We start from the raw sequence: 26646 nt of genomic DNA, 5'->3' as shown, positions 1-26646 counted from the left end.
AGGTATTGAGCCTGCATATATTTGCACAACATCTCACAAGCCTACTTGCCTTGTGTTGACGATTTATGTTGACAAATTATAAGTCTATAATTTGACTTAACACCAAGTTTAATGGTTATCCTCTCATCCTCGGAAGGCCATAGCTAGCCATTGTTGATGCTTACATAAGTTTCAGGCCTGGGAATATGACCATTAAAAATGGGTATTTTTCCAAACAATTGGTCTTGTACCCTCCTGCTCAACCATATCTAAAGCATGAATTACCTTTACGGCTGGAAGAGCAGGAGGAAGATGAAGTCTACTTTGCCACATCTTACCCATTCTATACCCTAGATTCTACTATAGGAGGGGGGCAACCTGATGAAGACAACCTGATTGATCAAATCCTCCAGTATCAATCCCCCAACACCATGTCTCTTGATGAGTTAGTAAAGAAATTTGAAGATAATCCTTGGATAGATTTGTGCCTAGCTGACTCAAGTCCTACTCATGTAAAGATGATAGAATTTGGTCCATCTATAACACTGAAAATCAACCCCTCTCTCTTTACACATAAGGAAAAGGAGTTATGTGACATGCTAAGGGAGCATCTGGATACCTTTTCATTGATTTATAAGGAAATGAATTGAGTGCAGCCTTTGGTGTGTACTCATGACATTTACATCAAGGAAGGATACAAGCAAGTTTTCCAACCTCAGAGGAGAACGAACCCAACCCTCAAAGACATAGTTAAAGAAGAACTGTAGAAATTGTTTCATGTAGGGTTCATTTACCCCATCTCAGATAGTAAGTGGTGTCTCCTCTAGTTTTAGTCCCAAAGAAAAATGGAAAATGGATGATCTGTGGGGAATATAGAGAGTTAAACAAAACCACCAAAAAAGACCATTTCCCTCTACCTTTCATTGATCAAGTCTTGGATGGTCTTGCAGGAAAGAATTTCTTCTCTTTCCTGGATGGATTTAGTGGTTATAATCAAATCCAGATCAGCCCAGAGGACCAAGATAAAACCACCTTCACTTGTCCTTGGGGTACCTTTTCTTATAGGGTCCTTCCTTTTGGATTATGTAATGCCCCTGCCACTTTTCAGAGGGCAGTTTTGAGCATCTTTGCAGAGCTAGTCCATGACTCTATGGAAATTTATATGGATGATTTCACTCCCTATGGGTGTGATTTCCTGGAGGCTCTCTCTAACTTGGGGAAAGTATTAAATAAATGCATTGAAATGAACCTATCCCTTAGTCCTAAGAAGTGTGAGTTCTTGATGAATGTAGGGACTATTCTAGGTCACTCAATATCCCAGGAAGGACTGCAAGTGGACCCAAATAAAATTTCTATCATAAAAAGGGTCCCTACTCCTCAGAAGCATAGGGATGTCAGAAGTTTCTTAGTTTTAGCTAGATACTATAGGAGATTCATAAAGGACTTCAACAAAGTAGCCTCACCTTTGTTTGGAATATTGGCCAAGGAATCTGATTTTTTTTGGTTAGAAAGTGACCAAGAGGCCCTAGAAACCTTAAAGCACAAGTTGACTACTGCACCCATACTCTGAGGCCCAAATTGGGTGATTCCTCTTTACATCCATGTTGATGCCTATGAAAAATCTATAGGAGCATCTCTAGGCCAGATAGATGACATGTTGCCTTATGCCATTTATTTCATTAGCAAAAATTTCTCTAAGGTTGAATTGAACTATATTGTGACTAAAAAAGAGCTCCTAGATGTTGTCCATTCCTTACATAAATTTAGACACTACATCATTGGTTAACAGACCTTTGTACATACTAACCATGCTGCTATTAAATATTTGATGAACAACATTGATGTGAATGCTAGAATTATTAGATTGTTTCTTTTATTACAATAGTTTGATCTAACTATCATTGATAACGATGGTAGAGAAAATGTAGTTGCAGATTTTTTGTCTAGACTTTCTTTGCCTGCAGGTGAGGAAGGAATGGTTGATGATCAACTTCCAGATGAGAATTTATTTTCTATTTCAGTTCTCTCTCCATGGTTTGCTAACATAGCCAACTACTTAGTGGCTGCACAGTTCCCTCCAAATCTGTCCTCCAAGGAAAAGAGCATAATTATAAGAAAGAGCACCCCATTCACTTGGATTGGGGGCAATCTCTTCAAGCTAGGCCCAGATCAAATTTTGAGGAGATGTGTCAGGGAGGAGGAAGTCTTTGACATCCTTCTAGCCTGTCATGATGGGCCTTATGGAGGTCACTTTGTAGCCAAGAGGACATCCTTCAAGGTACTACAAGCTGGCTACTACTAGACCACTCTCCACCAAGATGCAATAAGATACACTAGTCGATGTGATCAATGCCAAAGTATGTGGTAACCTACTCCCATGGATGAAATTCTTTTGCATTCTCAAGTGACTCTTGATCCATTTGACAAGTCGGGCATGGATTTCATTGGGCCCATTGCTCCACCATCAAGGCAGAAAAATTACACAATTGTGTTCATTGATTATTTGACAAAGTGGGCTGAAACCAAGGCTGTCAAGGTAGCAACAGAAGAGAAAGTAGATGAGTTCTAAAGAGATAATGTATTTTACAAGTTTGGGTACCCTAGAGAGCTAGTCATTGATCAAGGAGCTCAATTCACCTTACACCTGATTGAAAATATATTGAGGAAACATAAAATCAAGTACAAGAAGTCAACTTCTTATCATCCTCAATCCAATGAACAAGTAGAGGTTACCAATAGAGCATTGGAAGGAATTTTCACCAAGGTTCTGAGTAGAAACAGAAAATATTGGGGTGACAAACTAGTGGATGTTACTTGGGCCTATAATACAACCTCAAAGACAGTGACTGGCTTCACCCCTTATGACTTTGTTTATGGGAAGAAGGCTCTGCTCTCCATTGAGTTTGAGTACAACACTTTGAGAATGGCAGCATAGTTTGATTTGGATGTTACATAGGCACAAAAAGAGAGGCTGTTGTAGCTCAATGGTTTAGATGAATTCAAGATGTAGGCCCTCCTACACACATAAGTTACACAATTACAAAGAAAGGTTTGGCATGAAAAAAACATCAAAGACAAAGTTTTTAAAGAAGGTGATTGGGCTCTGCTAGATGAAAATGGGTTCAAGGACTTCATAGTCAAATTGATAACCAGGTGGTTGGGCCCAAATCTGATAGAAAAGTGTCATGACAGTGGAGCTGTGGAAATAAGGACCATTGACGAAGAAGGTATCCCCTTGCTTGTCAATGGATACAGATTCAAAGCCTATAAAAGACCTCTGTTAAAGGAATAGTTCATCAGTACCATCAGTAAGGAAGTGAATGTGCTTGGAAGTGTCTCAGCTTCCAACTCACCAAATGCTTGAAGACTGTTTTTAGTTTTGGAAAAAATGAAAAAAAAACCAATAAGGAAACTAGGTGAGAACCTCTATGAGGCACTTGAGGGCAACTTTTGGGTTGAAAACCTCCTTGAGGTAGCTCAGGAGTGGAAAAAAGGAAAATAAAAATATCCTTGGGTGAAAACCTCCCTCGAGGCACCTAGGGTAGGCAGACAGGTTGAAAACCTCCTTTGAGGCAACCTATGTGTCTTTTAAAAAAAGGAAGAAATGGAGAAAACAAAAAAAAAAAATGCCATGGCAAGGATATAAAACCTGCCCACTATCAAAACTTTGTGATTTTTGTAGGTTTTTGAAGGAAACAAAGGAATCATAGTTCAGGGGACAAAAAGCCAAGAATCACCCCATTCTTCCTCCATTCACTTCATATCTCCCATGCCTACTATGTCTCCATCGTCCATCCTCACTTCTAGGCATCAAAAACCATTTTTTATATATTTTTCTGACTTGTACAGGGTTTCCTGTGGTTACTATAGGAGTTTCCTATAATACTACAAAATGTCCTGAAACACTACAGGAATAAAATTCTGATTGGAAAATAATGATGAAGACTTATTCTAGGTTGAAATAAGGGACCATACACCTCACAACCTCTCACCCAACACCATATCATGACCATACCAACCTCTGTGTCCATTAAAAACCACTCAAAAAAAACAAAGTCCAAGGGTCATACCACCATGGGCCTCACTCACCTACCACTCCATCTCCTCCATTTCCATCCATCCACTCCTACATCCCCACCCATTCCTCCTCCAAGTGAAAAAAAATTGATGAAAAAGGCAGTTACAGGATTTCCTATAGTAACTACAGGAAGCCCTATAGTAGTCTGTGCTTTCACAACAATAGTTTCTCCATGCACTCTCCTTCAAAATCCATGCAAGAAAAGAGCTCCATCACCCCTGTAAACACTATGAATCCTGATGAGTAGCAACAATAGAGATGAAGTACCTACACACAACAACAAGGAAGACAACCACATCAACATGAATAAATATACAGAAAAGTGACCAAGGAAAACCACTTACCTAACCAAAAAGAAGCAGAGAAGAGTCACCCTCTAGCATGCATCAACCAAGTGAAGGAAGGCATAGGTATGGCACCTCATCTGCATTCTTCCCTAAGTACGATATCATAAAATTGTAGGAATATGAAGCTGGAGGTGGCTAGTTAACTTGGCCACCCTCAGCTCAATAACAAAATGTCAACCCCTATTCAACATGAAACATGGAAATATCACATCACTGAAGAATAAGTTCAAAAGGTGGTTGGGTTAAGTTTTGTGTGAGTGGGTGATGATTATGTGGGGAGGCTGCATGATAACTAATAGTGGGCCAATGGTCCCAAAGAGGAAATATTGTACACTTCCAGCCAATACAATGCTCCAAGGAATCAACAATAAATAGCAAACATTCCAAAATCTTGTTCACCATTTGTTCATTTCGAGATCAGAGAGGACTAGTACCACCTTGGGGAGCCATCGAAAAGGAAAACTTGTTTCAGCCACCCTATAGGAAACAAAACTATAGGAACAACTACAAAAAATGTAGGGAGCTACAAGAAACAATGGAAATCCACAGAAAACGTTGAAAGGGAGTGCCTAGGGTCCAATTGCTCAAATATTCTCCTCATCTAAAGCATCACATTGATAGGTATGTGGCCCATATCTCCTATGCTTTGAATTGATAGCTATAAACAGAAAAATCTAAGTTTTCTTAAGTGATTATAGTGGGCATGGGAGTTTTAAAAGAATTGTGAACAATTTAAAAGGTGTGCGGAGATAGGGAGAAATTGCAGCCATCCATCACTATTATAAACTTTGAGTCACCCTAAAAACTAAGGCTATCCTACCAAACTTCCTACAGTCATCCAACCAGAAAAGAGACATGACATGAGGGTTTAATAGTAGGGAACCCACATAGACATCTAGGATACACCTCCATCCCCTTGTGGTAGAAATATTTAGAAGGCATAACTGGTTCAGATTCTTTGAGCTACTTAGAGGGCATGATGATGATGTAGCTCAAAAATTTTCCATGGCATTTAACCCTCAGGCTAGAATCAGTGCTACTACTATGGTAAGAGGACTGTCAATCACAATTACCACTGAAGTAATTAGAAGAATCACTACACTTCCTCAAGGGATGCCATGGAGAATGGAGGATAAGGTTGCAAGCACTTTTGCAAAGAAAAACTTCTTCTTAAGGGATGAAGAGACAATTGAGGACAAAAAAGGGATAAGAAGGGAAAGCCTTACCTACCCTTGGAATGTGGTGAGTTATCATATTCTCAAATATATCTCTTGTGAAGGGAGGCTCAGTATAATCTATGGCTATCAATTTAGACTCCTCCATGAGTTGAGATTTGGAGAGGAGATACCCATTGACAAAAGACTCAGTGTACCCTACTTCTTGCTACAATCAATAATAGACATGAGCCTAAAGGTCCAAGAGGGAAAACATTAGCAATTGGCACACCATGGACTTATTAAGCTAATACTAGAGGATGTCATGAGCTAGCTAACAATACCTCTAGTGGTGAATAGGAGGCAGAAGAAGATGAAGAAGAACCCAAAGAGGAAGAAGAAGAAACAGAGGAGGAAGAGGAGGCATAAATAGAGTAAATAGAGGAAGAAGAAGTAAAAGAAGTAATAGAAAAGGAGAAAAGTGAAGAGAAACAATAGAAGGAAGAAGCAAACCCTAAGGAACACACCAAGGAAAGGGAGGAATCTCTAAGGTTATCTCCTGAACCCACTGAGAGGGATGCAAATATTGCCTTGACTTTGCTAAGCACACTTGTCAATTCAAAAGGGAAAACACAGAGGTAGACTCCCCTCTATTTCAAAACAAGGAGGAGCACTAGGATCAAATAAGGGAAACCACAAACACCCACCCGGACTCCAATCATAACTGAGGACTCACCAAAAGAGCAAGAAAATATAGCTTCCCTGGAAATAAAAGGTGAAGAGGGAACATCAAAACAAGCCTCCCCAAAGTCTCCCATCACCTATGTTAGGAGGCATGTCACCATATCAAAATAAAAAAATCAAGACAAGGCACCTTTGACCCCTTTTCAAAAAGGAAAAAACCTTCTACAGGATCCTCAGACAGTCCTTTAGGAAACTCTGTTAGCACTACCAGAAACACAAAAAAAGTACCAATAAGGAAATTAAGGACAAAGGGAAGGTAAGGAAGTAGCAACACAAGTTTAGTAGGGGGCAGTTTCTCCAAAGACATCTGAGGGAGAGTCCCAAGAGTTGCAAAAACCTAGCCCATATCCCAATATGAGTTCTTATTATAGATTCATTGAGGGAGGCCGTGTAATACCATAGAAATTTGTCATCCCTCTCTTCTTCGAGCTTGAGAAAGAGAGAGGAAGGACACATTGATGGATGAAAATTGCCAAATCAAAGAAGGTAGAGAATGTGGGCCATATGGAAGAGAAGCTACTAGAGATGGGAAAAGAGTTGAGTAGGATAAGAGACAGGGAACAAATTATAAGATCTCAACTAAAGGCAGAAAACACATGGCTAGGAAGGTAGTTATAGGAAAAAGAGAGCCAATTGGACACCATGGAAAGCCTCTCCATGGAGTCACTCCAGTGCAGGATGCCACCAAAATTATATGCCTTGTACCTCAAAGATCAATGGTTGTAATTTTAGATAAAGACACTAGCACAACAGGGGACTATGCCTTTCAAATACTATAAGCACTTCATTGAACTATGTGACAAGAGAACCCTAGAGGATAAGGCCTAGATATCTGAATTCTACTTGCACAACTTGTCCTTAACAAACCTGCATGTGTGGGACCGTAATGAAAAGTTGGGGGATTTACAACTAATTACCCTTACATCATGAATGAGTCATGAGGAGGCCAAGGCTAAGGAGGTGAAGGGAGTGTTGGAAAGAGAAGAAAGGGAACCCCTTTACATCAACGCATAATAGATAAATTCAATGGCTGTCATTAGCACCCACAACATCATCGCCAATTATCCCTAGCTTGCACCAATATAGCTAGCTACACAAGAGCAAGTAGCCACACATTTTGAGAACACCTTGAGATTTCTATGGAATGAAAGCTAGCAAGCATGCTAAGGGAGATGGGGCACCCTACCATACAACCTAAGGATCAAGGAGTATCATTCCCCTGAAAGGATAAGAGATGCAATAGAAAGGACCCCACTGTATAAGAATGCACTTCAGAGACTCAAAATCAATTGGATTGGTTTCAAACTCATTCCACTCTTGCTATTGGGTATTTTAGAAGGTCAAAAGGAGGAAGAAGAAAGAAAGCAGTGGGAGGAAATAGAGAAACATGCAAGGTTTTATCCCCAAGAGGAAACCCCATCAACAGAGGCATGGGATGTTAGAGAGGCCACAAGAGCTATGAAAGATGTGGACATAGACTAAGTTTCTCAGAGGATGAGCAACACTTTCTGTAGTGGGGTGATGATGCGGCTCATCAATAGGAAAATTATATGGGCCTTAAGGCCACTCTGCAGCTTATTAAAATCAATTTTTCTCACATTCCTTTACATATTTTATTATAATTTTCTTAGTGAGAAGGGTGAAGGTGAGATGTTGTGTCATGTGGCCTAACATGCATTAATTGCAGGATTTGGAGCATTTTGGGCTAATTTAAGTGCAGGAACTCAAAGTAGACTAGCAAGAGGGATTTTAGGAGATTGGGTCTCCCTCCTTAATCCTCAATCATTGGAAGATTCCTCAACCAGATCTCACCAGCTCAGAGTTACAAGTAGCCAAGCCCACTGAGGTCATTGGAAGTCAAGCTAGTGATAGTTGAAGACATATAAATCTCATGTTCGGGAGCCAAGCCTCCCTAATTTTAGGAATTTTTCGGTAACTTTAGTTGTATAAATAAGAATGCCTAGCGCCTCATTAGGATTCGTCTTTTTATTATAGCCAAGAGGCAATTTCGAGCTTAAGATATTGTAATTGTTACATGTTATTTTTGACATTTTGGTGATAATGAAAAAGGTTTCTTTGATCCAACATTAAGTTGGCTCAGAGGGATGAAGCTCTTGGGTTAGGGCTCAACCCTAGTAGCAGAGGTTCCTCTTTTTATACATGTATCCTTAGATTAGAATCATAGATTAGCTGCTGAAGTTATCTATGTTTTGTTTAATTTACAAGTCTTTGCATGATTGGTTAGTTTTTATTCCATTAGTTGGAGAAGTATAACAACATTACAATAGTGAAAGAAAAGACTTCAAAAAATCTTATGACAATGGCCTCATCCTCATCTCCCTCATGGGATCATGGTTTGAAGGCCCCACTCTCATAGCCCCAAAAATAGATTTATCCTTTGGTTATTACATAACTTAGGATTTCTTGTTAAGAAGATCATTGTTAATGATTTATTAGAAGCACCTATAATTTTCATTTTTGTTTCTTGAGTTTGTTGTAGATTAGAAAGCATTCCATTCCATAGATTTGATCCATTAGCCATCAATAAATCAATTTCTCAAATTCAACTTATATTTTCCACATTTACATAAAGTTGTGTATAAATGAAGAAATGAATATGTGTTGTTGCAGGAGTTGTTGATCCACAAGGAGGAGTTGATTCCACCAGCCTCATCTAAGTTTTCTCCACCTCTCGCCAAACCCTACCAATCACCAATTCAAATTTCTGTTTTGTAGCCACCATGGATAGCCACCTTGAGAAAATCCAACCATCCTAAAGAGTTGGGTTGATCCTTGGGTAGTTTTCACCTTCCCCATACCTTATTCTGCCATCATACACCTTCCCAACGCTTCCTTTCACCTTCCCTACCTTCCTATAACTTTCAAGTAAGTTTCATGTAGTAAATGAGGACATCCTGTAGTAACTACAGAAAATCCTATAGCAACTACAGGAAACCATGTAGCAATCTATTTTACACTGTTTTGGGAAGAAATGATGAACAAAGACTAGGGTAGGCCTTCAATTTGAGCTCCATATCCCCGAATGCCATTTTTGACCAGTTTTCCCACACCTTCCTCCCCTGCAAAAGATCAACTTATTTAGCTTAACATCTACATTTCTAAATTGAAAACCAAAAGAATCTTTTCTACAATATTTAGCTATCGCATGCATACATTAGTCTTAGCAATGTTAGGATCATTTCCATGCTTACTTAGTCTAGATAACTAGATGATAGAATTCAAGGTTAAGTTAGGTCTCATTTGTAAGTAGTGTGTGTTAACTCCTAGCTAGGTAATTTGATGTCAATCCATAGCACTTTATATTCAACACTTTCATTTCCTTAACATAGGCAAGCATTTCCCGGATGCAAGTGGTGAGATCCAGTATTGAAGCGATAATGTTGCAACTCCTGGGACTCCCTTCTTTACTTTTATCAACCCGGTAGTTCGTAACAAACTTGGAAGCGACGGTGTTGTATGCACAAGTACTAGCTCTTGCCGCAGCTGTCACTTGGTCAGCTGGCACAAGTCCGCTAGGAGCTTAAGCCAACTTCTATGAGCTCTGAGAAGAAGATTTTTAACTGATGGAAGAAATCTAACTCGAAGAAGGCTGATCTACTTGCAGAAAGAAACTGGAAAGCTGAAAGGAAACGTAAACCCTAGCAAACCCTAATTTTACCAGCTATCCCTACCGATGCAAGAAAGAGGATGCAAGCTACTGAAATAAATGCCATTGACTTTTAGGAAGGTAAATACATGTATCTAAGCTACTCCTACAGTAACATCTGAAGAAAACATCTTTTTGTATTTTTGAATAAGTTGCCAGAATTATCATGCATGCGATTTGACTGTTTTGACTGTGTAGAGGTGGATTGGCGAGAGGAAATGATTGGATGAGGTTGGGAAGGTTTAGAGAGGGCCTAAGGGGTCCCTAACACCCTTCTAGAGAGTTTCACAGAGTTTGGCTATCAAAAAACCTCATTCGTGAGCTTCTACGGGAAGTCTGCAGGGGTTCTACAGGATGTCTGTGATTTTCTACAGGATGTCTGTAATTTTTCTACAAGTTGTTCAGAAATGGGATTTTGGAGGATGGATGGATGAAGAAAGATGAAGGAGTGGGTACGGAGGTAGGATAAGGGCTGGAGGTGGTCCAAGACTTGGTGGATGGAGTTGAGGACAAATGTAGAGGGCTGGATTTGTTCAAGGAGGACTGAAGCAATGATGCACAAAAACTAGGGTTATGTGAGAAAATGGAAAATGTAAAGCTAGAAGCTGAGCTGAGGGATGGAGCAGATGGGTTTGATGGAGTATGGTCTGGTAGAGAAGTGGTACAGGTGCTCTGCAAGTCGTTTTTCCAAATGAACCGATGAAGACCTGTAAAATCAAAGACCTAGTTACGTTGACCTAATCTGATCTAGCTGTCAGTAAAAAGAATGAATAGAAGTTTGAACTGCAATGAAACCATGTATACTAACTCATGCAACTAAGCAAGCAAAAGTCTGAACCTGTAACCAACTTCTACAAATGAAAATCAAACACTAGTGATTGCATGGCAAAGCAAAATCAGTGTTTTTGTGGGCAGCAAGGTCACCCTGATCCCAGCTCTTGATCCCACTAAGGGAGAGGTGAAATCAGAGATGTTTGATGGCCCTTTTTTGAAGCTTTTCCCTATTAACAACCTATCAACTAAATCTAAGCATCAAAAGCCTTTCTAACCATTAACAGTGACCTAGTTAATCAGCAGGATTTAATCTACTTAACAGAAATGATTTTGCAAATACATAAGGAACAAATAACAATACATAAAGGAGGCCTTAGCACTCGGGTTGGGCCCAACCCCAAGAGCTACAGGCTCCTATAAAGAACTCAGATCTGATGCCAAGTAAAGCTGCTTCTCATTACTCAAAAATAATCATCACAAGAAAGTTGTACAATAGTAGCTAAGAAAAACGAGCTGAAAAAGGACAGCACTATAGTGCAAATACCAACAGTTCCAAAAGTAAACTACGAAGGCTGAGGCCTTCCTATTTATACAATACGAGGGGGCTAGCAGCCCTCCTAGATTCAAGGGACTCGGCTGTTCCAACTGCTAGTAAACAGTCACTCTTCCCAAAGCTACTTGGCTGCCTTTAGAACTCGTTTTGGTGGCCTGTTGAGCTCGGATTTGAGGGTGGAGATTTCGAGGAAGGGCCATTTAATGCCACAGAAAATCTCCCTACGAATCCTCACCTCAAGCTTGGCTGTCACCTGGGCCATAATTGCTTGGTTTTTCTCCAGAATTTGTCCAAAAAACCTGAAATGACCACATATTAGGCTCCTTGGTAGAGTGACCACCCTTATTCGTTCAAATAACATAAACATACTAGAAAAACATGCATAATCTATGAAAAATGGAGGATTGAACAAGGACAATTAGGCAAAATGTGCCCAATAAGTTACCCAATTCGGGGCTCATCATCACCCCCTGCTAAATAGGTTGCTTATCCTCTGAGCAACTAGTCCAGCTCATCATCTTTTATGGCTTTGATCGCCTCCCTCACGTCCGAGGCCTCTGCTGTGATATCCTCTTCCCGGTCGTGGAATCCTGCCTTCCTTTCCACTTCCTCCCATTGTCTACCTTCCTCCTCTTCCTTCACTCCTTCTAGCAATCCCAAAAGTAAAGGAGGATTGAATTTCAAGCCAATCCTATTGGCCTGCAAATTCTGCATCAACTGTTTGAAGAGAGGTACCCCTCCCAAGGCTTCCCTCATCCTGGTGGGAGAGTGGTATTCTTTTATCTTTAGGCTGTGGGGAAGTGTGTTCCACCACCTTGTGCAGGCATGCATGCATTTTTCTCCCAACAATCTCTCCATGTCCTCAAAGTGGGTAATGGCTTGAGCCTGTTGCTCAATGTACTCCGGTAGCTCCTGAGGACTGTTGGCCAAGTGCTGGTGGGCGCTTATCACTGCTGAGGGGTCATCCGGCTCTGCTCTAATCATGAGTGGCTCACTTAGCTCTCTACCCATGATACTGTGGACCTTTGTTGCTCTCTTCTCCTAAGAGGCCATGGCCATAAGCTAGACATCTCCTATCACCGTGTTGGGATCCCATGCATTCATGTTTGGAAGGGCGAAGTTGTGCAAGTAGAACTCTGATAATTTGGCCCTATCCTCAGATGAACTACTGCCACATAGAGCTACAAATTGATGATAATTTTGGAATGGGGTGATGCCCCTTTGAGCCAAGGTATTGATATGAAACTGTAACCACTGATCCTTGAGGTATAGGGCATAGGATTTGGCAGGCTGCCTACACTGTAGAGCTTCCATTGCCCAGTTGGCCATGCAGGCCAGTTGGGCCTCCTTTTCTTGTACCTGTTGTTTTAGAGACTATGTCTCCAATTATTTTTCCTGTAGCTGTCGATTCAGTGTCGCAATTTCAGTCTGCATCCCTTCCTTTCTCTGCTGTTCATCAGGGGTATCTTTGGCTGTTGTGGGCTCCTCCTGTTGCTGTTGTTCTCCCAAGATATGAGGCATGTCTTCCTTCCTCTGTCCCTGTAATTGTAGCTGCTATCTAAGCAGCTCATTTTCTTCCTGTAGCTTGACCAGCTGGCTGCTCTCCACATGCCGTACTAGAGCCAATTCCCTTCTTGCCTCCTTGAGTTGTTCCTCTAGAGGATCTATATTTGCCACACCCTTGGACTTAGCGATTTTCATCCAAGTGTGGGTCCTCACTCTCTCTTCTTCTAGTGCAAGGAAATGTGGCACTGTGAACTTTTGAGGAATGATCAATCCAGCCTCTAAGAAGTTATAATAGGAGCCCAAGCTGGGCTGGGGGCTAGGTTCCACAATGTTCTCCGCCTTTTCTTCCTCTTGTGGTGATTTAGCTGCCTCACCTTCCATTGCTTCAGTCTCCTTCAACCTAGCTAGTGTTTCCTGTAGAATAGTCTCAGCATCCTGTAGAGAGGCCTTTTTGTCCAACATTTTCATCCTCTCCCTCCAGGTGGATGTCTTCAGGATTCCCCATTCATAAGTGATGGATGCCTTGGAGGGGGACCTCTCCTTTTGTGTGGTAGGGGTGTCTACAATTGTGATTGGTTCTTTTGATGGTGGCTGGGGTCTGCCAGTCTTAATCCTCACACTCCTTCTTGCCTTAAAATACAGGGGAGGCTCCCTCTTTCGCTTCCCCTTCTGCTTGGGAGATGTGCTTAGGGTGGCCAGCACAGCTGCTGCCTCCCCAGCTAAAATTTCGGGTGATTTTTCCCTCTGTTGCTCTCAGACTTCCTGTAGAAAGTCCTATGCTGACTGTTTTCTGTCTTCCTGTAGAAGCAGTTTTCGGGCTTCCTATAGAAACAATTTTCATTGTTTTGGCCTGCTTGGCTGGGGGTGCCTTCTCCTTCAATTTTGCTATGGTTTCCTTGGATGTGCCCTCACTTGCTTGGACTTTTTCAGTCCTTTCTTCCCTAATTTGCAACCGTTTCTCCCTTGGCATTTGTGTCTTTATTCCACCTATAGTTTTGGGCTCAGTAGCTTGGCCCTTCTCTTGTTTCTCTTTTTGCTTTTTCTTTGGTGGTCTGTCCTGGGGTTCCTTACCCTTGGCTTTCTCTTCTGCCTCAATGTGCTCCCTTTCCTCACTGTTGGATGAAGTGAGTTCCTCGGCCAGAATCCGGATATCATCATTCTTGGACATATTGCAGAAAATCTCCCAGGATAGAGGGACAATATAGGTATGGAAGACATCTTCTACTAGAATCTTGATAAGCCCACGATGAGCCATCTGGTCCGGTGTCCCTTCCTTCATTTTTGTGCCACACTCCATCAATGATTGTAGGAGGAAATATGGGAGGCTTAATTTTTGTTCTGTGGGTAAATCCATCTTATGCCTGAGTTCAGTTAACAACCAAAAGTGATAACCATATACAATATTGAACTGCCCCTCACAGGTAATGTATTTCATGATCTGAAGGCTGACCTCACTCCAAAATGGATGTAGGCTAGCTCTCCGGACCCCAATTTTATCCTCTGAAAACTTTTCTTCTGGTAGGAAGAATGCATTTTTGGCATTTTGGCCCAATGCCCTCTCCTCTTTACTCCAGGGTACCCCCAATGGCAAATCAGTGACTCGACTAATGAGTTGTGGGGTGAGTTTTAAGGTCAATCCTCTGAAATTTACAATGGCCAGTATCTTAGATTTGGGCTACAAAGACATTAAGAACTCTTCTGTTACCTCATAATCATGACCTTGAATTCTATCACAGAAGGTCATCCAATTGGCACGAGTAAATAGGTCTACCACCTCGGGGTTTTCTGGCAATTTCCTAGAATCCAAGGGTTCCTTTCTGATAAACCCTCCTGGCATGGTGAAAATGCTCTGTTTTGGCTTGTGTTCTGATCAGAAGAGGAATTCTGTGTATGGTTTCCTCCTTTGATTCTCAAGACAGGGTTTCTCAGATGTTTGTATCTCCCTTTTCACCAATCCCCCAGTTATAATGATGTTGCTGCCCCAAAACTCAACTGTCAAAAGGAAATTAGGCTCTCACAGACAGAGTGCAGAGCTTAATTGTCACACCAATCACATACAAGTCACATTCTTTATGCACAGGTCAGCCCTTACAGTGGTTTATCGTTTCTACAGAGGAATTTGTTAACAGGCACCGTGGAGGAGAATGTAACACAGAACCAACTAAAAAAAACTCCGTGTATCACATAGGCAAACCACCATTCTTGACCCACAGGCAGACTTGTTTTAATTCTCCTATTCCAAACAACTTAATTTACCACCTTTCGAAATATCATGCATGGGTATGGCATTTTCCGAGCCTACCTCTCTTCGAAACTTCAATTCCGACACAGAAGATCCAAATTTCTCTGCTTCGGGAGGCTATGTTGTGCTTCCTATAGAGCTCCTTCCTATAGAGAGCTTTGCCGGCTTTTGGAGGACGTCATGGCACTTATGAGCAAGCCTGAGACATGGGAGGAGTTTGAAACGGGCCGAGAAGATCGGGCTAACGAACTGCAGAGGAGGAGCACACGTACGTTGCTGAAAATCGGTTGCAATAGTAAATTACAGTGGTTAATGTGAGTGTTATGGCCGAAGGATTTTGAATTACGACACAATTCATGGCGTGGGGTGAGGTGTCCAGGCCAATCCGTTGGCCAACGTCATGGCCATCATTCTCTGACGTGTCTCTGACTGCCATTTTCTATCTCTGCCATTACCCACTGTCATCACTGCCCATCCGCCGATTTCACTGCAAATCCGCCGATTTTCCTTGACTGGACACTTCCCATGTGTCGGCTCCACATCCCTTTGGTGGATTCGAGCATAACCGAGCTCGTTCGGATCCCATGAGGCCATTCGACTGACTGTGGGTGGCCAGTTGACTAGCCACCGAATTTGTTCAATCTGCACCATTCACAGACATGCAAGTTTCATAGTATAGTCTATGCAATTTGACGAAATAAGGTTAGGCACTTACCTGTGTGGCCGTGGACGTGCTCTACAGGTTTCCGGACGTGGAATGATGGCTTTGCTCACTGCTGCTTCGTGCATAGATGCTGGAATTCCTTCGTTCATTGGCTGATGTTGCATGCAAGGCTTCGGGACCCGATCCACTGGTGGTGAATGTTGCATGCACGACTCTGTCTTTTCTCAGCTGTTGAGGAGGCGTTTACGTTCAAGCGGAGCTGGTTTCATGCCTCCTGCATCGATTTCAACTACTATTGTCTACATAGTGTGTATTCCAGGCAGATCAGCTGCTACAGTATTCCTGTAGGACATCCTGTAGTTGCTTCTCCTCCTGGGCTGCATGCTGAAACGAGTAGGGTTGCATTCACGATTGAAGGGTCCTGATGGAGCTTTAACAGGTAGAGTGTGCGGGCCTTCATGTACTTGATTTTTCCCTTGAAAAAAATTGCAATCTAAGGAAAACAAGACTCTTTGCATGACTGTGCAGGAATACAGGACTAGATTATTGTAATGGCGGTGGAAAGAGATGAAACTCGTGATGGATGGAAGAGAGGAGTGGCTGCAGGTCTCATCAATAGACTTCAAGCTTTAAATCCCTTTCCAAAATTGACTTTGACCTACCCAAAGGCTCTACAGGATGTTTCCTGTAGAAATGCAAAACTTCTTGTAGAAAGCCCCAAAACTTCCTGTAGAAAGCCCGGAACTTCCTGTAGGAGGTTGAATCTTGACCCGAATGTGTTCAAATCCTGGAAAAAGTGAGTGGCCATGGAGGGGGTGTCTGTGACGATGTCTAATAGCTTGGTACAAGCCCCTGTCCTTGTTTTGCACGACCTTCTTTATCTGCACTGTATTTCCTGCAACCTGCAACAATTCCAGAGATTAGACCTGTTTCTTTTTCTTTTTCTTTTTCCTTTTATTTTTTTGAGAGACATCAGTGGTGCCTCCATGAAGTTTTCACCCCCACTATCTGCCCTGGGCAGCTCAGAGAGGTTTTTGCCCAAGGATATTTTTTATTCTATTTCTTTATTTTCTGAGAGACAGCTGGGGTGCCTCCATGAGGTTTTCACCCTCACTGTCTGCCCTGGGTGCCTCAGCGAGGTTTTCACCCAGGGATCTTTTTATTCCCCCTCGTTTTCTTTTTGACGATCAAGGTGTGGCCAGAATAGAGGCAGAACCCTGCTCTACTACCAGCACTGATTTTTCCACAATTTCAATGAACTCCTGCCTTGAAAGGGGTTTCTTGTAGATTTTCAATCGATGCCCATTGATAAGCATGGGGATGGCTTCTTCATCAATGGTCCTGATAAGGACTGAACCATTGTCATTGCATTTCTCCACTGTATATGGTCCTAACCATCTTGTCCTCAGCTTTCCTTTGAAATCCTTGTACCTTGAGTCATACAGCAGCGCCCAATCTCCCGGCTGGAACATTAAGGTGCCGGTCATGCCATATCTTCCTCTGGAGTTGAACTACTTCTGAGTGGAGGAGGGCCTGCGTTCTCTGTTCATCTAATCCATTCAGCTGCAATAATCTTTCACATTGAGCATGGCTGAGATCTAGGTCTAGCTGAGCTGCCACCCTCAATGTATTGTACTCGAACTCTATGGACAACAAAGCTTTCTTCCTGTAGACCAGCTCATAAGGTGTGAAACCGGTTGTAGTCTTCCAAGTGGTGTTATAGGCCCAGGTGGCCTCAACCAGGCGATCTGCCCAATCCTTTCTACTGTTGTTCACAACCTTAGTCAAAATCCCTTCCAATGCTCTATTAGTGACTTCCACCTACCCATTTGCTTGAGGATGATAGGGGGTGGAAGTCTTGTGCTTGATCTTGTGATGCGCGAGCAAGTCTTCAATTAGGTTGGAGGTGAACTGGCTTCCTTGATCTCTGACTAACTCTCTTGGGTAGCCATACTTGTAGAAGATATTTTCCCTCAGAAACTCAGCCACCTTTTCTTTCGTTGCTGCTTTGATTGCCTTTGTTTCTGCCCACTTGATCAGATAGTCAATGCACACAATGATGTAAGACCATTGCTTTGAAGGAGGGTTGATAGGACCCACAAAATCCATGCCCCACTTCTCAAATGGCTCCAAGGTCACTTGAGGTTAGAGAGGCATTTCATCCCTTGGAGTCGGTTTTCCCATCCTCTGACATCGGTCACACTGGCTGATGTATCTTCTGGCATCTTGATGAAGAGTAGGCCAATAGTAGCCTGCCTATAGAATTTTGAAGGCAGTATTTTTGGCTGCAAAGTGGCCTCCACAAGGTCCGTCATGACAGGCTAGGAGGATGTCAAAAACTTCCTCCTCCCTAACACAACGTCTCAAGATCTGATCTGGGCCAAGTTTAAATAGGTTGCCCCCGATCCAAGTGAACGGGGCACTCTTCCTTACAATTCTGCTCTTCTCCTTTGAGGATAGATGCAGAGGGAACTGTGCTGAGACCAAGTAATTTGCTATATCAGCAAACCATGGAGAGAGCACTGAGATAGCAAACATATGTTCATCTGGCATCTGGTCATCCACTATTCCTTCTTCACCTGCGGGCAAGTCCAATCTAGACAAGAAGTCAGAAACAACATTTTCCTTACCTGGCTTGTTGACAATAGTCAAATCAAATTGCTGCAACAAAATTAACCATCTAATGATATGAGCATTGACATGCTTGTTCATTAAATATCTAATCGCAGCATGATTAGTGTGTACAAATGTTTGATAACCAGTGATGTAGTGTCTGAACTTGTTTAGGGAATGGACTACAACCAGGAACTCTTTCTCGGTTACAATATAGTTCATTTATGCCTTGGACAGGTTTTTGCTGACGAAGTATATGGCATATGGGAGTTTCTCCTCAACTTGTCCTAAGGCTGCCCTTATGGCTTTGTTCGAGGCATCAGTGTGGATGTGGAAGGGTAGGGCCTAGTTTGGACCTCTAAAGATCAGGGTGGACACCAACTTATCTTTCAACTCATCCAGTGCCCCTTGACAGTTGTCAGTCCATTTAAACTCAACATCTTTCCCTAAGAGGCCAAACAATGGCGAGGCTAGCTTACTGAAGTCTTTAATAAATCTACGATAATATCTTGCTAAGTCTAGGAAACTCTAAACATCTCTTACCTTTTGAGGAGGTGGGACCTTTTGGATGATAGCAATCTTATTAGGGTCCACCTGTAATCCTTGCCGAGAAATGGTATGACCTAGCACGATCCCTTCAGTCATCAGGAATTCACATTTTTCAGGACTGAGGGACAGGTTCATCTCAATGCACTTGGTTAGAATTTTTTCCAGATTAGTCAATTCTTCTTGGAAGTTGGACCCATAAGGAGTAAAGTCATCCATATAGATTTCTATCGAATCATGGACCAACTCAGAAAAGATGCTCAATACTGCTCTCTGGAACGTGGCAGGAGCGTTGCATAGCCCAAAGGGAAGGACTTGGTAGGCAAAAGTACCCCAAGGATAGGTGAAGGTGGTTTTATCTTGGTCTTCCGGGCTGATTTGGATCTGGTTATACCTGTTGAACCCATCTAGGAAAGAGAAGAACTTCTTCCCTACCAATCCATCCAACACCTGATCTATGAAAGGCAAAGGGAAATGGTCTTTCTTGGTGGCTTTGTTAAGTTCTCGGTAATCTACACAGATTCTCCACTTCCCGTTCTTTTTGGGCACCAGCACTAGAGGCGAGACCCACTCACTATCGGAGATAGGATAGATGAATCCTGCATCCAATAATTTTTGCAATTCTTCTTTGACAATGTCTTTAAGGGCTAGATTAATTCTCCTCTAAGGCTGCCTGACTGGTTTACAATCTTCTTTAATGTAGATGTGATGGGTACAGATCGAAGGATGGACTCCTTTCATCTCCTTATAGCTCCAAGCGAAAGCATCTAAATGATTGTTCAGTAAGCTACACAGCTCCTTCTCCTGGGAAGGAGATAGGGAGGAGCTGATCTTTAAAGTTCTTTCAGTACCAAACTCTACATTCTTAACTCTGGGAGAGGTTGGATCAGTCACATAGAGGTCCACTAAGGTGCTGGCTTGGGTATCTTCCACCAATTCCTCTAAGGATAGTGCATTGGGAGCTGGATTTTGAATCAAAGTCACAATCAAGTCATCCTCGGTTTGAGGGCCTCCCCTAGTGGTTTCTACTGTGCACAATGGTGTAGAGTAGACCTCATCCTCGTCTCCTTCTTCCAACCAGAGCAGTAAGTCATGTTCTAGCAGAGGTTGGGCAGGAGGATATAGGACTAGCTGCTTTGACATAGGCCCATTCTTGATGGTCATGCTTCTAGCTCGGCAACTAATGTAAGCATCCGCAGTGGCTAACCAAGGCCTTCCCAAAATGACGGGGTATCCAGTGAGCTTTGCCTTTGGCTGAAGGACCAAGAAGTCCATAGGTTACTCCCAAGAGTCAAAAGAGACCAAGACATCTTCCACAATCCCTTCGGAAGTCATGGTGGAGCGATCTGCCAATTGCAGGACTGTCGAGGTCTTCCTTAAGGAATTCTGAAGGTTGAGTTTAAGCATGGTGTCCCTGGTCATCACATCAATGGCAGCCCTTAGATCAATCAAGGTATGGGGGATTATGGTGCCATTGATGTGGACATCAACGACAGGACTCCCAGGGTCCAAATACTTTGGATAGATTACTTGCCCCAACATTAGATCAGACAGTTGTCCGATGACATTGATAGTCGAGGCATCTCTCTTTCCTCTACCTGGGTGCCTGAAACACTTCTCCTTAATCAGTTTGTTGTATATCGGTACATCTTTGATGGCCTGGAGAAGTGGTATTTTCACACAATTGTTTCAGTTCTCCCAGAAGTTCAGTCTCCTCTGGGTTTGGTTGTGTGGTTACTGTTAGTTGCTTAGGAAAGGGTGGAATGGCTTTGGGTTCACTTTCCTATTTCTCTTCCTCGTCCTCTGGGGGAGGAGGTTGGCGATCTGGAAGGGTCTTCCCAGATCGCAGGTTGATCTCCTAGATCTCCACAGCATAGGTAGGACATGTTGTCTCCCCAGTGTATACCTGCTAGGCCTGTCGATTGTTGGGGTTCAGGTTCGGTTGAGCAGGCATCTGGGGTTGTCTTGGAGGAGTAGGAGGTAATGGTTGTGGCTGAGCCGGTGGTGGAGGCAGAATGGCAGGAGGAGAGTTGTATTGGGGCCTCCACCCCGGTTGAGGTGCATTCCACTGAGGCTGTGGCTGGACATGTGAGTGAAACGAATGAGCAACGGGTTGAGTATGGTATTGAGGTGGATAGGACCACGGAGGAGGTGCAGACCAGGAAGGATGAGTAGGGGGACCCCAAGAGGGAATGTGAGCAGATTGGTTGGGGCTATAATAAGCTTGGGATGTCCCTTGCATCCCCTGCTGGTAAGGTCTGGGTCCATGCGGCCTCCTTTGGTTGAGGAAGTAGAGAGGTTCAGTGGGCGCCTCAGTCCCCTGGTACATGGCCTTGAATCCGCGTAAGGTTGGGCATTGGTTTGTGGGGTGGTTCTCCTCACAAACGAAACATACCTCTACTGAGTGCAATGGACACTCGTTCTTAGGGTGCTTCCTCGTACATCTGGGATAGAAAATGGCCAAAGCCCTCTCAGCTTCCTCTTTCTTTTGTTGGATTCGGAAAGTATCAAGTTGCATGGCAATGGTCTGTCTCATCCCACTTTTGATGTCCTCCATCTGATTAGCAAACTCATGCTTGGAGAAGGTAGTACTAGCTGAAAGTGGATTCCCCCTACCTCTTTTCCGGGCTGCCCTAGAGTGGTTTCTAAACACAGTCTTTATGTCCTCATAAGGTAGTTGGTAAATGTCTCCTCCAGCTAGCATGTGAAGGGTATCTAGAAGGTCTTTAGGGACTCCTCGGAGCAGAACCAACTTTAGAGATTCAGGGTCAAGTGTGCACTAGCCCGTTTATAGCTAAGTTGGAACCTTTCCTCATAGTCCTCTAAAGACTCATCATTTCCCATGGTCATCCGAAAGATTTTTCCCTTGGTTTCGTTCGACCTACAGTAATCACGGTATTTGTTGTTAAAGTCTTGCTGCATCTGAGCCCAAGTAGTGATACTATTTCCAGGTAACCCCATGAATCAGTGTAATGCTGCATCCTTGAGGGTAGAGGGAAAGAGTTTCAAGTTTTGCTCATCTTCTGTATAGTCATAAGTTCGACAAAGGACAACAAACTCAAATAGGAAGGTATCAAGGTCTTTAGTGGTCAATCCATGGAAATGAGGTAAGGTTGAGGGACTTATGTTCTTCATTTTCATGTCCCCGTTGGTCTCTCGGATGGGGAAGGTACCTTCTATTCTCTCCTCATCGTCTCTACCATTTCTGTTGTCAGCCATGGTCTCAAAAGGAATGTTTTCTTGCTCTTCTTCTGTTATAGGATCTTCGTATATCTCAGGAGGTTCACCTATAGGTTCTTCTGGGTCACTGCCACCAAAGAAGAGAGAAGGGGGACTCACTGAAATGGTGGGGGTGTTGGGTAGGAATTTTTCAGTATTATCTCTGTTCCTACAAGGCATGAAAGGATTTTTGGTTGCTTTTTCTTTTTCTCTGCTTGTACCTGCAAAACTGAAACAGATGGAATTGCAACTAACTATAATCTATCTTGCAGAAATGAAAATGAGGAATTGAAATGAAAGCAGGTAAGAACTAATCTATTTTGCTGAAATCAAATTGCGAGAATGAAATGCTAGACTACGCTTGCAGAATTGAAAGGCTAATCTATGAAAGCAGGAAATGTCTAATTTACTTTTGCAAAAATGAAATTGCAGAATGGAACTAAAATAAACTACTTAGTAGAAGGTTTAGAGTGGGAAAATAGAAGAAAAGCAGCAATCACAAATACTCTGACACTTCGCCGACAACGGTGCCAAAAAGAGTGGTGAGCTCCAGTATTGCAGCGATAATGCTGCAACTCCTGGGACTCCCTTCTTTACTTTTATCAACCCGGTAGTTCGTAACAAACTTGGAAGCGACGATGCTGTATGCACAAGTACTAGCTCTTGCCGCAGCTGTCACTTGGTCAGCTTGCACAAGTCCGCTAGGAGCTTAAGCCAACTTCTATGAGCTCTGAGAAGAAGCTTTTTAACTGATGGAAGAAAGCTAACTCAAAGAAGGCTGATCTACTTGCAGAAAGAAACTGGAAAGCTGAAAGGAAATGTCCTAGCAAACCCTAATTTTACCAGCTATCCCAATCGATGCAAGAAAGAGGATGCAAGCTACTGAAAGAAATGCCATTGACTTCTAGGAAGGTAAATACATGTATCTAGGCTACTTCTACAGTAACATCTGAAAAAAACATCTTTTTGTATTTTTGAATAAGTTTCCAGAATTATCATGCATGCGCTTTGACTGTTTTAACTGTACAGAGGTGGATTGGCGAGAGGAAATGTTGGATGAGGTTGGGAAGGTTCAAAGAGGGCCTAAGGGGTCCCTAATACCCTTCCAGAGAGTTTCACAGAGTTTGGCTATCAAGAAACCTCACTCATGAGCTTCTACAGAAAGTCTGCAGGGGTTCTACAAGATGTCTGTGATTTTCTACAGGATGTCTGTAATTTTTCTACAGGATGTTCAGAAATGGGATTTTGGAGGATGGATGGATGAAGAAAGATGCAGGAGTAGGTATGGAGGTAGGATAAGGGCAGGAGGTTGTCCAAGACTTGGTGGATGGAGTTGAGGACAGATGTAGAGGGCTGGATTTGTTCAAGGAGGACTGAAGCAATGATGCACAAAAACTAGGGTTATGTGAGAAAATGGAAAACGTAAGGCTAGAAGCTGAGCTGAGGGATGGAGCAGATGGGTTTGATGGAGTATGGGTAGGTAGAGAAGTGGTACAGGTGCTCTGCAAGTCATTTTTCCAATTGAACTGATGAAGACTTGTAAAATCAAAGACCTAGTTACGTTGACCTAATCTGATCTAGCTATCAGTAAAAAGAATGAACAGAAGTTTGAACTGCAATGAAACCATGTATACTAACTCATGCAACTAAGCAAGCAAAAGTCTGAACCTGTAACCAACTTCTACAAATGAAAATCAAACACTAGTGATTGCATGGCAAAGCAAAATTAGTGTTTTTGTGGGAAGCGAGGTCACCCTGATCCCAGCTCCTGATCCCACTGAGGGAGAGGTGAAATTAGAGATGTTTGATGGCCCTTTTTTGAAAATTTTCCCTGTTAACAACCTATCAACTAAATCTAAGCATCAAAATCCTTTCTAACCATTAACAGCGACCTAGTTAATCAACAGGATTTAATCTACTTAACAGAAATGATTTTGCAAATACATAAGGAACAAATAATAATACATAAAGGAGGCCTTAGCACTCGGGTTGGGCCCAACCCCAAGAGCTGCAGGCTCCTATAAAGAACTCAGATCTGATGCCAAGTAAAGCTGCTTCTCATTACTCAAAAATAATCATCACAAGAAAGTTGTACAACAGTAGCTAAGAAAAACGAGTTGAAAAAGGACAGCACTATAGTGCAAATACCAACAGTTCCAAAAGTAAACTACGAAGGCTAAGGCCTTCCTATTTATACAATACGAGGGGGCTAGCAGCCCTCCTAGATTCAAGGGACTCAGCTGTTCCAACTGCTAGTAAACAGTCACTCTTCCCAAAGCTGCTTGGCTGCCTTTAGAACTTGTTTTGGTGGCCTGTTGAGCTTGGAGTTGAGGGTGGAGATTTCGAGGAAGGGCCATTTAATGCCACAGACAACCTCCCTACGAATCCTCACCTCAAGCTTGGCTGTCACCTAGGCCATAATTGCTTGGTTTTGCTCCAAAATTTGTCCAAAAAAACCTAAAATGGCCACGTATTAGCCTCCTTGGTAGAGTGACCACCCTTATTCGTTCAAATAACATAAACATACTAGAAAAACATGCATAATCTATGAAAAATGGAGGATTGAACAAGGACGATTAGGCAAAATGAGCCCAATAAGTTACCCAATTCGGGGCTCATCAGCAAGTGCACATCACAGTTAATAGGATGGCGGTAGAACGAGACAGCAAATGGCCTTGCCAGATGGCCCTCCATAATCCTGCACACCAATCCATAAATTGCATTAACAGTGGCCATAAATGGCAATTAAGCCGGCATTGTCTTCAAGCCAACTGCATCTACCCACCTCGGCTCGGCTCAATGATGACCTCTAGTAATTTTACTTCCACCGCCCTAGTCTCTAATCCCCTACCTCTACATTGCCAATGTCCTCTGGAAGCAGTGGAACCAAGCTCTCGAACTGCTACAAGCAGGCGCTGCAGCATCCTTTGTTACATTAGTCCTGACCCGAGCATTCATTTTACTCAAATCTTGGTCTGTAATTTCATCTTCCACCCTACGTCTGCAGCTAATCCTTCCTCTGAGCTGACCTCTAAACCTCTCTTCACTCTGAGCCGTCTCCTTCAGTCTTTCTCCTACCCCTGGTGTCAATATGCCCAGAACTCGCCATATAATGCGCAGTCATAGAGGGGGTAACAGAGGTAGATTGCCCCATTCTCCACCGTCTTCAGCCTCTGACACTTCGTCTCCTTCAGCTCAACTAACTTCAGGCCGATACTCAAATACACGTAGTGGCAGAGACCGCTCACGTCCTCTCCGCCTCCAACCGACACACTCTGACTCGCCACCTAGTGAAATTCCCTCAAGTTCTCAGCCACCCCTCCACTCAGCCCAATTCATCTACCGCTGCTCCCTGAACCAACCCATCATTACCGCCACCATCTCCATTACCTTCCACGAGGAGGAGCCAGCCACAACAGGTGGATGCCATACCAGCGCAAAGCCTCCCAAGGTTGAAAGGAGCACACACTTTGCTAGGGTGAAGCAGGACACTCCTCTGGACAAGCAAACTATGGAGGAGAAGGACCATGACCCTCAAGCAGATGATGACATGGATCCTTATAGATGTTTTGTCGCGGAGCAACACCTAGAGCAGTGGGAAGATGACATGGGTGCAACATAGGCAGAAGACGACATGGATGAATACAGATGTTTCATTGTTGAGGAACACCCGTCGCCGCTGCGTAACACCTAGCTTGCCAGCATGCAACCTGGCCGGCCACACAACTCGCCACGTGTCTTCGAGTCTTAGGTTCCGAGAATTATGGTTTCTGATTTTTTCGGGGTTTTTAGGAAAATTTGTTGTCATATGGTTACTTTGATGATTTTTTTGTTTTTCTGAAAAATTGGTTAAATACTATGCATAATGGCCGGTTTCCCCTGCGTGGGAAACAAGATAACACCTGCAACTTTCTTTTTGAATTGGACTGGTTTCCTATTATGGGCAGTCCAGACCTTGTTTTTTTAGTTTTTGGCCCAAACTATGGCATGGATAGCCAAAGGCTACGGCCTCAGTGTACCATTATGTTTCAGTAATAGAATTTAGCATAACTTAAAAAAAAAAACATAGGCAAGAATTTACTTTCTCCATTAAAGATAGCTTTGCATTCACTGTCAATAGTCAACCTCCTTCTAGTCAATAGAAGATTGGTTTGAAAAACCTTGGTGGTCTATCACCCCAGTTGGGAAGTGACAAGGGTAGACTATTGCATATGTTTTGCATATAGCATTGTCACCTCCAAGTTTGTATGAACTTCAAGTTGATAAAGTAAAGTTGGCTTCCCTAGGAGTTGTAACATCCTTGCTGCAATACTGGGGCTCATCAGTAGCTAAAGTCCAAATATGAGCATGATGGTATGAATGCTACATAAATATGTACAGAACATTGTAATTGGACTCAACAGGACTTGAAACAAACTCCATAGATGTAAGGGTGACTCGTCTATGGTGTTATGAACAAGGGTGACTTGATGTTGCTGCGACATGGGGGAGGCCCGGAGGGGACCATAAAAACATTAGTAGATGATGGTTACTCATGAAAAAAATCAACACATGAGTTAA

The sequence above is a fragment of the Pinus tabuliformis genome, chromosome 4_2, assembly GCF_031772625.1.
Source record: "Pinus tabuliformis cultivar Carrire ecotype Pingquan chromosome 4_2, CPIR1, whole genome shotgun sequence".
Classification (NCBI taxonomy): Eukaryota; Viridiplantae; Streptophyta; class Pinopsida; order Pinales; family Pinaceae; genus Pinus; species Pinus tabuliformis.
This window is presented reverse-complemented; position numbering follows the sequence as displayed.